Source organism: Papio anubis, chromosome 5 (genome assembly GCF_008728515.1).
Source record: "Papio anubis isolate 15944 chromosome 5, Panubis1.0, whole genome shotgun sequence".
Lineage (NCBI taxonomy): Eukaryota > Metazoa > Chordata > Mammalia > Primates > Cercopithecidae > Papio > Papio anubis.
The window spans coordinates 104834409-104845513 of record NC_044980.1 but is presented as its reverse complement, the minus strand read 5'-3'; the positions used below and the strand labels follow the sequence as shown (position 1 = coordinate 104845513).

The following is an 11105-nucleotide window of genomic DNA, read 5'->3' as shown; positions in this document are numbered from 1 at the left end:
CCTGTGGGGTGCAGCGATGACTTTTAGCATATTGACTCTGGGCAGGCAGAGGGGCTTAGGGATTTTATTATTTTTTATGCAGATAAAATGGAATCCTCCAGTTTTCAGTAAGGCACTATGCCCTAGCCCCCTCTGTCCTTGATGTCCCATTCGGGCACTGGGTTAGTAGTTGGGTGGAGATGGGAGAGGTATGGTTGCTCAGCTGTAGAGACAGGGACCTGAAGTTTTCACTGCTCCTTATATGGACTTTCAAACTGGCTTAAATAATGACGGCCACCTCCATTTCCTGAAACTTTCCAGGGTTCTGAGGATCAGATTGGCTTGCTTCTCATTCATATTGTGCCAGGAGCTTTGATCTTCCTGGTGAGTAATTTACCATTTCCCCATATGCTTTCTGCAATCGTATATTTGGCTCAGGGTTATAGAGATCTCCTAGTTGCACAGAAGTTAAAGTTTTCGTTACCCGTGTCTTTTGAGAGTGATTTTTAAAAGAAGTGGGCAAAAATGTCTTTACTATCTTGAAACCAGATGTCACCTAACTTATAACTCTCTCTGTCAGTTTCTTCATTTGTAAAATGAGCTAGTGGCTTCTAAAGATGTAAATTCTACCATTATTATTGTTTTTATACTTATATAGTGGAGTGTGTGTGTATTAAATTACTACTTTTATTGATGCAGGACAAATTTTTCCTGTAAACAAGGTTTGAAAAATAAAATCTTTTATGTTAATTAATTTCATATCATGTATATTAGTACAAGTTCAGATGTATGTGCAGTGATGTTACAGAGTGCCTCATATAAAAGTTATTAGTTAATTGAAGCATGTGTTTGAAAATGGGGCATCTTCTAAGCAGACTAAACTAGATATATGAGAAAATGTGATTGTTTACTAACTGCCCTAGTATAAGAGCCTTGTGGCTTTGAACAGTAACTTTTCAAAATGCAACCAATCTAAACCTGTTTTTAGGTGATACAATTACTTGATTTTAAAATAGTTAAAAAATATATATATTATATATATAAAAATATATAAAAAATATATATTTTAACTATAGTTAAAAATACAATAGGAACTGTAACATACCTTTCTTTTTGGAGTGAGTCATTTATTCTATTATGATTCAGATGCTAACTCATGAATTGGAGAAATAATAATTTTTAAAACAATGTTTAAAACTTCCATGCTCTTCTATTGTATAATCTTAGGATGTAACAATTCCCCTTTGGAAATTCACTCTTAGAAAGCCAGTTACAAAATAATACAATATAAAAGAAATTTCAATCTACATTTAGGATTTGCCTGTAACACATCAGTCTGATTCATAAGCCAAAAGAAACATTTTTATGTTTCCATTTCTCCTTCCCTCTTTTCTCTCTCCATTTCTCCATTTCTCTTCTAAGTGCCTTTAGTTCTGTGTTCTGTTTTGTCACTAAGAAAAAATTTTTACATGTTTGACCAAAGGCCAAAGGTGAATGCCAAGTAAACTCAGTCATTTCTTTGAGGATTAATGGTGAGATTTCTACCCAGCATGCCCCAGGTTTGCTGTGTTCAAGTTTTGCCAAGATAAATCTCTGGGCAGTCCAGTACTTGTTTGGAAGAGGACTTGAGAAAAGTTTAATCATTTGTGGGGTTGGTTTTTTGACAGGTCAGCAGAAAACTGCTTTATTGAATCCAGATTAATGTATTTGAGTAAGACTCAGGAAATAAAGAATATTGGCTTTGGCAGCAGGTTTGGGCAATAGGCAAATGCAGGGCGTTCTCGGGAAAGCCACCAATAAACATATGTATCTCTCAGGAAACAAAATCCCAGGAACCCATAAAGTAGCCAGTTTTCTAGCTGGGCAGACATCAAGTATCAATTGTTCTTAGACACAGTTGGATAGAGAAGGAAAAACTGGGCCCTGGCCTAGGTTCATCAGATGACCATGATCTCTAATGGCAACAACTGCAATGTCAGCAAAACCATGGGTTCCCAGAAAACTCTCTTGGAATCTCTAGTGAAGACCTAGGAGTAGAAGGATAACTAGAAATCAAATTATTATGAAATAGGGGTGAAGAAATAAAAATGGGAACATCAGGCACAGAATGAACGTACAAAGGGAAGAGGAAGGAAGTGAAAACATCCTAAAAGAGTCCAAAGGGACATGTGTTCCTATATGCCATGTCATCTAAAAAAGAGACTGGCTACATGTGGTTGTCTTTTAAAGCCCTAAAAATTTGCATTTCTCAGGAGTGATCAGGCCCTGAGAATCTGACTCATGCTCACCAAAATACTTTCATGACTGAGGTAAACACAAAAATGATGATTTATTAACAAAGGAAAATATAACTACTATGTATCCTGGGAGTACATGCAAGAGCATGAGCAACACAGTCTTTCCTTGGAGACCAGCCTCCATGAGAAGCTTCATCATGGCCGGAAACCATAGACAAAGTACAATGATTTCAGGAATAAAATCTGTATCATTAGTCTGTTCTTTCCTCAAAGTCAAGCAACTTAGGAATCAGAAGTTGTTTGGTGATCTTGGATGCAGAACAAAGGGTCTTTAAAACCAAACCAGTCTAGGGACACATGATGCCTCTATTTCTTGAGGGGGATGGTTTTTCTGAACGGGCCAGGGTAGTCACAGTGTGACGGCAGTGACTCTCAAGTTCCAGTTCTGCAATACAGCAGCTTTGCAATTAGACCAGAATAAGCATAAGCAATCTCCCTTTTTGATTTACTTGGATTTTCAGGCTTGTTCAAACCTTAATCCTAAATGTACTTTTATTCGATGATGGAGTCCTTCTCTGCAAAGGTTTACTTCACAGCTGATGTTCACCCACTGTATTCTCCAGGATCTGCCTAGCTCTTTCATCAACCAAGTAGAGAATCAAATGACAATGAAATAGAAGTAACCGTGCATATACAGTAGTCCCCGTTTATCTGTGGTTTTGCTTTCCATGGTTTCAGTTTCCCACTAAAACAGGTGAACACAGTACAATAAGATATGGGGGTGGTGGTTGGGGAGAAAGTGAGACCATATTAACATAACTTTTATTATAGCATATTGCTATAATTGTCCTATTTTGTTATTAGTCATTATTGTTAATCTCTTACCATTCCTAATTTATAAATTTAACTTAATCAGAGGTATGTATGTATAGGAAAAGAACATAGTATATAGGATGCAGTACTATTTGCAGTTTCAGGCATCCACTGGGGGGTCTGGGAATGTGTCCCCGGCATTTCCAGTCTTCATTCTTGCTATGACACTGGTCAGTCCTCAGAGTTGCAGTTTGGTTTTTGGTTAAATATAGGGAGGGAGGGATGTTTGGTTAAATATTGGTAGGGAGGGATGTTTCAGAGTATATCATTTATTACTTATTTCCATATTCTTTACTCTTTGAATTAGGAAGCCTATATGAGCGGGGCCTCTGTGGTTGATTAAGGGTATCAGTTCTTCAGCTCCTGAGTGTGTTATTGTGGATAACCATGTAATTGATTGCAGGGGGACCCACTGATGAGGCTGCTACCATTCCATTTTAAACCTGAATCCCCTATGCCCTTAATCTGATTCATAGACTATAGAGCTATTCCGGGTCCCCAGGAATTAGTGTTAGCTCAGAGCCAGCATGCAGTAGTGCAAAGGGTGTATTTCACATTCACCAGTGCAAAATTATTCTATTTAATGCTGTACGTTCCTGTGTAGATGGACAATATAAATAGAGAACATTTAGTGAGCACTTACTATGTGTCAGGCACTATTCAAATACTTGTTTCTAAATGTTCTAAATGCTGGTATCTCCATCTAATACCTAAAGGCCTTGTTATAAAAAATATTTTTCCTGGGCTCACACAGGAACATATATAAGGGATGGGCAAGCTATACATGTTAAACCCTCCATGTATTCCAACTCTCCAAACAAGAAATGGGTCTCTAGGCTGGATGATAGCTAAATCAAACAGAGAGACCTGGTAAATGTCTCTTACATACACGTGGATCCACCTCATTTTTTGAACTGTCGCATAGTATTCCATTGATTCGATAACCCATGGTTTATTTATTCTCTTCCATCAACAGACATTATAGTTTCTCTGTTTGTTGCTACTTTAAACAATACTTCAATGAATAGTTTTATATGTCTCTGAACACCTGTGAAGGTTTCTCTAGAATTTCTACTGAAAGGAGGCTTTTATTAAGTTTGTTTACATTTTGCCTCTGTGTTTAGAGAGGCCAAGTCCCTATATCCCTTCCCACTTAAAGGGACGACGCAGTAACTATAGTTATGAACTATGAGGAGCAGAGATAGAAGGCTGTTCAGGAAAATTCAGTGAATGGTAAATAGAACACTTCCAAATAAATGAATAAACAAACACATAGGCAAAACCCCCAAGGCCCCAAACACCTTAACCAATAATCTTGTCCTAATAATGAAAATCGACTTCTGTGTAGATACCAGAAAACTGAAAATAGGACAAGCAAATCTTGGCCCCCAAATCTGAGCAGGGACAATTAAAACTTTAGAATAGACTCCAACTTTCAAAAGACAGATTTAAAAACATAGTTTTCTAAGCCAATTATATAGAGTTTTACATAGCCAATGCTCTCATCTATTTTTTCCCCTCCAAGCTTACAGGAAAACACTGTTTATTTCTGACATTCGGAAAAGCTGTTTCAGCCTCAGTGTTGATTGATAGTAATAGATATAAGAATTAATAAAAGAGATGTGTTCAGTGAGTCACCAGCACAAGAGCTAAAACAGGCCACATCCCAAGGTAAATGAAACAGAATCTAGCATCATCCCATGGTGTTTTGAAGCTATGATTGAAAGTCAGAAGGGAGGAATATGTGTTTGCCAAGAAACGTCAATGCTTTTGACTTCTTTCAACCTAGACTGATTGGTTGCATTTCCAGGGAACTGATGATGTCTGGAGGGGAGAGTATAAATCTAAAGTCAAAAGCCCTCCTGAAATGGATTTGCTATAGCTTCTTATTTTAAATGCATAGATGTTTCATGGTAAAAATTTTGAAATGGAAGATGTTAGCAGGAAGTGATAGGCTAATCTTCACTCATATCCAGGCAGGTCTGCCTGGTTTTTCAGTAAGGGTAAAAAAAAAAAAAAACCAGGAAATCTCATGTTTCTCATATTTCTACTCATATCCTCTTACTAATACTAAAAAGTGACAAACCTAAAAACAAAAAAAAGCCAAATACGTCAATCAACAATCACTCTAATAATGAAAATCAGCCTATATAGATATCAGAAAACTGAAAAAAAATGAGAATAAACAATATCATTGATTTGATATTCCATATCATTATAATCACAATACTTTATCATATTTTCCAGTAAAGAAGTTTCATACATAATTGACTCTAATTTCAACATAAAGAACCCTAAATTTGTCTGTTCACTTTGCAATTAAAAGTGTTTCTCTAATTTATTGATGAATCTCTATCTTTGGATAGTATTATTGTTACTATGAGGTAGGAAGGGCCAAATGCATGGACCAAGGTGTCTCCTTCAAATTGCCACTGCTTCTTTTCTAGTAAAGAACATGTAGAATTTCTTCCTTCATCTACTTTGGGCTCTTGCTTGACATTTAATTCAGTTACTTGGGTTCTGGTGAACTTACATATTCTGAATTATGTGGAAAGGCTTTACTCCTCCATTCACTGTTGCTCTTTAAACAAACTAAAACAAAGACTCAAAAACTTTGCGAAAAAATTTAGCAAAAATACGTAGCATGTATATATGGGCTGAATTATGTTCCCTCAAAAATCCATATGTTGAAGTCCTAACTCCCAGTACCTGAGAATGTGACCATATTTCTCGATAGGGTATTTACAAAGATAACGAAGTTAAAATGAGGTCATTAGGGCCAGCCTAATCCCACATGACTGATGTCCTTATAAAAGAGGAAATTTGGACACTGACACAGGGAAGATGATGTGAAGGCACAGGGAGAAGACAGCCACCTAGGAGCCCAGGAGAGGTGCCTGCAACAGACACTCCCCTCACAGCCCACAGAAGAAACCAATGCTGTTGACATCTTGGTATTGGACTTCTAGCCTTTGGAAAAGTGAGAAAATAAATGTCTGTTGTTTAAGCCACCCAGTCAGTGTTTCTTTTTTGTGGAAGTCTCAGCAAATTTATACTGCATGGATGCTTTACTCCTCGGACTTCCCTGCTTGAAACCCTCATACCACTTCAGATTTGAAAAATACGTATCTACACACTAAATAAAAAGTTATTATGTAATTGTTTCTCTCCCTGAACTCAACATGAGTTTCGTGTCTTCACTGGAAAATATTTTAAATTTTTAAAAAAATGTATGTAAATATTAAATATATATTATATAAAATATATAGTATCAAATATATATGCTATATATTTTAAAAATTATATATAATATATAATATATGTATGTATATATTTAATATGTATAAAATATTTTTTTTGCATATGGCCTATGTATCATTTTAACATTATCCAATTCCTGGGTCTCTGTCAGGGGCCTACATTGCATGTATACTGTAGGATCTTCCACCCGCATGTGCCTGGATTTCTTCATGATTTTTCTTTTCTACTTTAATGACAGTTTGTTATTCATAATTTTGAGGGACCTAATATAGAACCGATTTTAAAATGTCTATAAATTAACAAAAGACTAATCATACTTTTTGACATTATTAACAGCTGTATTCCCATCTTCTGATTTTTAGATATGCATTTAGCTTGCTTTCATGGCCTGTGGCCCACAGGTTAATTATATACTTTGTTATTTTAGGAATCTGGACAACTTACTCTTCACTATAAAGGTTTATTTTTCCCCCTTCATACTTCTATCTATGTAGAATACTGTCTCATTACCTCAAGATCAAATTGAATGTATGAATGCATGATAGGCAAATTCGTGTCACAGGTCAAGTGTTATGCCCAGTTTGCTCTTGGCGGGTAAATTGGAAATAGGGTAAGGATACTCTGAAGTCCTTAGTTTTGAACTTACATTCCAATTGGATGATATGCATATTTAAGATTAATGTTGCAGTGTCTGTGTGTGTGTGTGTGTGTGTGTGTATATATATATATATATATATATATATATAGACAGAGAGAGAGAAATTCAGTATAGTGTTGGCAAGAGAGAAAGAAAGTCATCAGCCAGTAGAAAACTGTGAGAAATTTTGCAAGTTAGAAAGGACACAAAGCTGAGAATCCCCAAGCTCAGAGTGACCTAATGTAGAGAAGGAGGTCAAGGGACAGCCGTCAGAGTAATTAAATAGGAGCTAAAATCTGAACAGTACAACTGTTCTGTCCTGTCATTTACACCACTATACTAAATGGCAAGCACAAATACATCTCAATGTCAGGATAAGTCTGAAAAGTATCAAAATTAATCTCTTTTGGGTCTGAGCAAGAAGAAGATTAGATTGTGCAGTGACTTGAGATGCCCACAGGCTGAAGGCAAGAAAAAAAGGAACACTCTGCTGTCAGGAGGTTAAACCTTAAAGTGCTTCTCTGCTGAACTCATCACCTTCCTAGGCTGGCAATGGGGAGAGGGCATGAGCTCCTTGCCTACCTGCCAGTCTATGCCTCAGGAAACTTAACAGACACTGTCCAGTAGACCCACCTTAACTATTTACATAGAACCTAAAAGTAGCCTTTTCACTCAAAGTTGAGACCTGGTGGAACATCAGACCTATATCACCACAGAGGATTGATGAAAACCAATAGGAGGACAAGAATGAACTAACAGAGCCACTGATCCAAGGTTATAAAATAAATAATTCAAGGAACAGATGAAAACTTAACCAAAGACACCTTTTACAAATCTTTAGAGAGAATCAAGTGGTGATTATCTATTAAAAGGAAAGAAGAAAAAGGTGTGAGAGGAGAAGGAGGACAAAGATAAGGCTCTTATGAAGATGAGTAATTAGAGAAGACAAAAGTGGTTCTAGAAATTGAAAATCTGATTGGCAAAGTAGAAAAAAATCTAATGCAAGGGAAAATAATTAATTAAAAAACACTTAACAGGAATTCCAGAAAGGAGAACATGAACATAGCAAATGGAGGAGATGAAAAGGAGGTGACAGAGGAATTTCCCTTGAGCTGAAGATTTGAGTCTTCAGATTAAAAGGGTGCACTTATGTGTCTACATCCTACTGAAATTTCTAACCTCAAGATTAAAAGAAAATTTTTAAAGCTTTTAGAGAGAAAATAAATCATTTAATCAATCAAACTCACTAACATGTAGGTGAGAAATAAATGAATAATCAGACTTCCAGAGGCTTTTTTTTTTTTTTTTTTTTTTTGTCTGTGAGCAGATGGAAGACCTTACTCCCACTCCTCATGCCCACATAGATTAATTTTAGTTTGGTCATCTGGTTCAAACTTGACTAATTATCTTAATCACCTGTGAAGCCTTTGAAACGTACAGATCCATGGGCCCTACTCTCAGAGATGTAGGTGTATTAGATCCAGGGTGTGGTCTGTAAGTCTGTGTTCTAAAGAGCTCCTTGGTTTTGAAACAAGTGGCTTAGCCCACAGACACTGATGACTCAATTCCATTAGCTGTTTGGTGCACGTGAGGCTCCATTCCATGGATATGAGCTCCTCACGCTAGACCACAAGGCTGACTCAGTGTGTTCTGTCTGAGGCCATATGAGTCTCATGTGGCCAGCACCCAGGCCACAGAAATTATAGTCATGGCTTCTGCTGTATTTTAGACTAAACATGTCTTAGATGACAAACCATAGAAAGATGTAAAATATTTTTGCAAATCTAACTCTATTGGTAACTGTTATCTTTCATTTCTGACCCCCCAATCGTTGTTTGAAGGCTTAAATTTCACAAATAGAACTAAGGGTTCAGTAAGAGTTTTGCAGTTAAATTGCAGCTGTTCCATTCATGTGGATTTAATTAGAAAGATTTCTCCAATAACATTTTACAGATTTATTTGTAGAGAAACCCCCAGAGTGCCCTTTAATCCTGTCAAATGTGTCATTAAGGAAATATCTTACACTGACTGCACAATCAGAAGTTATATGAAGTAAAGGTGCAGCGTCTACAATACAATACATGACGTAAGCTCTGACTAGCTGGGTTAGTTATGCTCAGGAAGTCAATGATCCACCATCTTGTCGGATCCATGCAGTCTTAGCAGACTTTCTTCAGGCCATGGATGTTTGAATCCACTACTCTTTGCATATTTAAAGACAGAGAAGGCAGATTCTCTGCAGGGAGATATAAAGAGAAGGTATGCCATGCCTGTAGTTGAATGCTTCATGGTACGTGGTGTGAAACTAACTTTTTTACCTTTTTGAAGTATTAGGAAAGAAAACATATGTAGGTGAAAGTGGAATGTAATTTCCAAACACTAATCAGATGAGAAGCACTAATTTAGTGTTACTTTTCTTTTGGTCTACTTTTGAAACAATGGCAGACTTTCGAAGTCTCTCCTTTCTTTCCTGTTTGAATTTATTTTCTGATTTCAGTTAAATAAAATAGATTCATCAGAAACTTTTATGACATTTCCCTGCCGTGGCTCTTTTTTCACCCTGATTCTTCTGTCCAGTGTGTTCTTTTGTTCCTTTCTTTAGCCTCATAACACTCTCTCAGACTGTTTTCAATCTTAAAGGAAAAGGGAAACCTGATAAAAAAGAAACATTAAAAAAATCACTTTCATAAGTAGCGATTCCCCTTTTGGCAACACTAAACCTCACTAGCATTAGTTTATTGGGTATTGTTCAGCTGGGAGAGCTTCCCCTTGGAGGTACAGTCATTCAATTTCTTTGATACACGCAATGGTTAATTATGTTTCATTTTCATTTTCTAATCAGAAAAGAGGAGTGCTAAAAGAAAATTTGGCTTTGAGGAAATCTCTGTGTGTTCAACTGAGTGTGTGTTGGAATTTCCAAAAGATTATGCTCCTTTCAGGTCCAATAAGTTAGAAGGAAATTTTGATTACAGTTCCTGGTACTTGTGGAGAATGTGATTAAAAATTGATTAAAGGCCTCTCCAAAGATACAGTTGAGATATTAGCTATAATTTTAGAAGCTAATAAAAGTCATGACCTGTATACTTCTAAATTTCTTTTAAAATTAAAAAATATTTGCTTGACCCGATGAAATAAAATGAAACAATAAAAACCTAGTTTCTATGAGAACCCCAAATGCCATCCTAGTTATCAAATCCTAATAATCATGTGTCCAGGGGAGACGAGTTCCCAGTAATCCTTCTTTATCCTTTACATGTTTGTGATATTTATTTTAAACACTTGAGGAAGTCAGTGTGACATAGATTCCTCTTTCCTTTTCTTTAAATTGAAGACACATTGAGTACTATCACTACACTATAGAAATTGAAGACACATTGAGTACTATCACTACACTATAGAAATAGAATACTAATTCTATTAGAGAAAAAGGTGACATTTATTTTTTCTTGATTTAGAGGACAACTTATGTAAATTACCAAAAAAAGGCAGGAGATGTCAAGTCTTTCGCATAAAATTCAAGTGAGATCAACGCATTCATTGACCCATCACCAAGGGATAAATTTTTTATTGCATCCTATATATTTGTTCTAAGAATTCTGATTGTATTTTTATTGTTAAAAGCTATTACAAATAGTTTGGCCACATCTTAGAATTAATGAATGGTTACCATGACCTCATTCTTGGGAGTGTTATCATTTGAGACCTTGTGTTTGAAAAGTGTCTGGAACTGGCAATACTATTGATGTGCTACTCACCTTTTACATCTACATACATTTATCAGAAGCAGATTTTATGTTTGCATAAGTATTAGAAGGAACTTTAGAAACAATACTACCATGTTGTTTTTGGTTTCTTTTATTGTTAGAGTCCTTACTGTTTAGAAACAGTTTTTAATATTCCATTATGTTTAATTATGTTGAGAAAATAGCAAGTTTACACTACAGTTTATTTTAAATAAAAACAATTGCAAAATAAAATTTAAAATAGACTTTGCCATAGTTTTTGCAAACCTGGCTTTTTGCTTGTTTTTTTCATTTTTTAAAAATTGTTGGAAAATGTTTCTGGAGAACTTCAAATGAAATAAAGTTAGACACAGAATCACATTTTAGAGGTATATA

At 35.9% G+C, this 11105-nt stretch overlaps 1 protein-coding gene across 1 annotated transcript in view; it reads left to right on the top strand.

Moving 5' to 3' along the window:
• The first annotated feature begins 346 nt into the window (after nucleotides 1-346).
• Nucleotides 347-11105, top strand: part of NREP (neuronal regeneration related protein) — a 261805-nt gene continuing 251046 nt past the window's right edge. The window contains exon 1 of the transcript XR_001903630.2: nucleotides 347-363. The gene's annotated coding sequence lies outside the window, so the exon portion shown is untranslated. The remainder of the gene's footprint in view (nucleotides 364-11105) is intronic.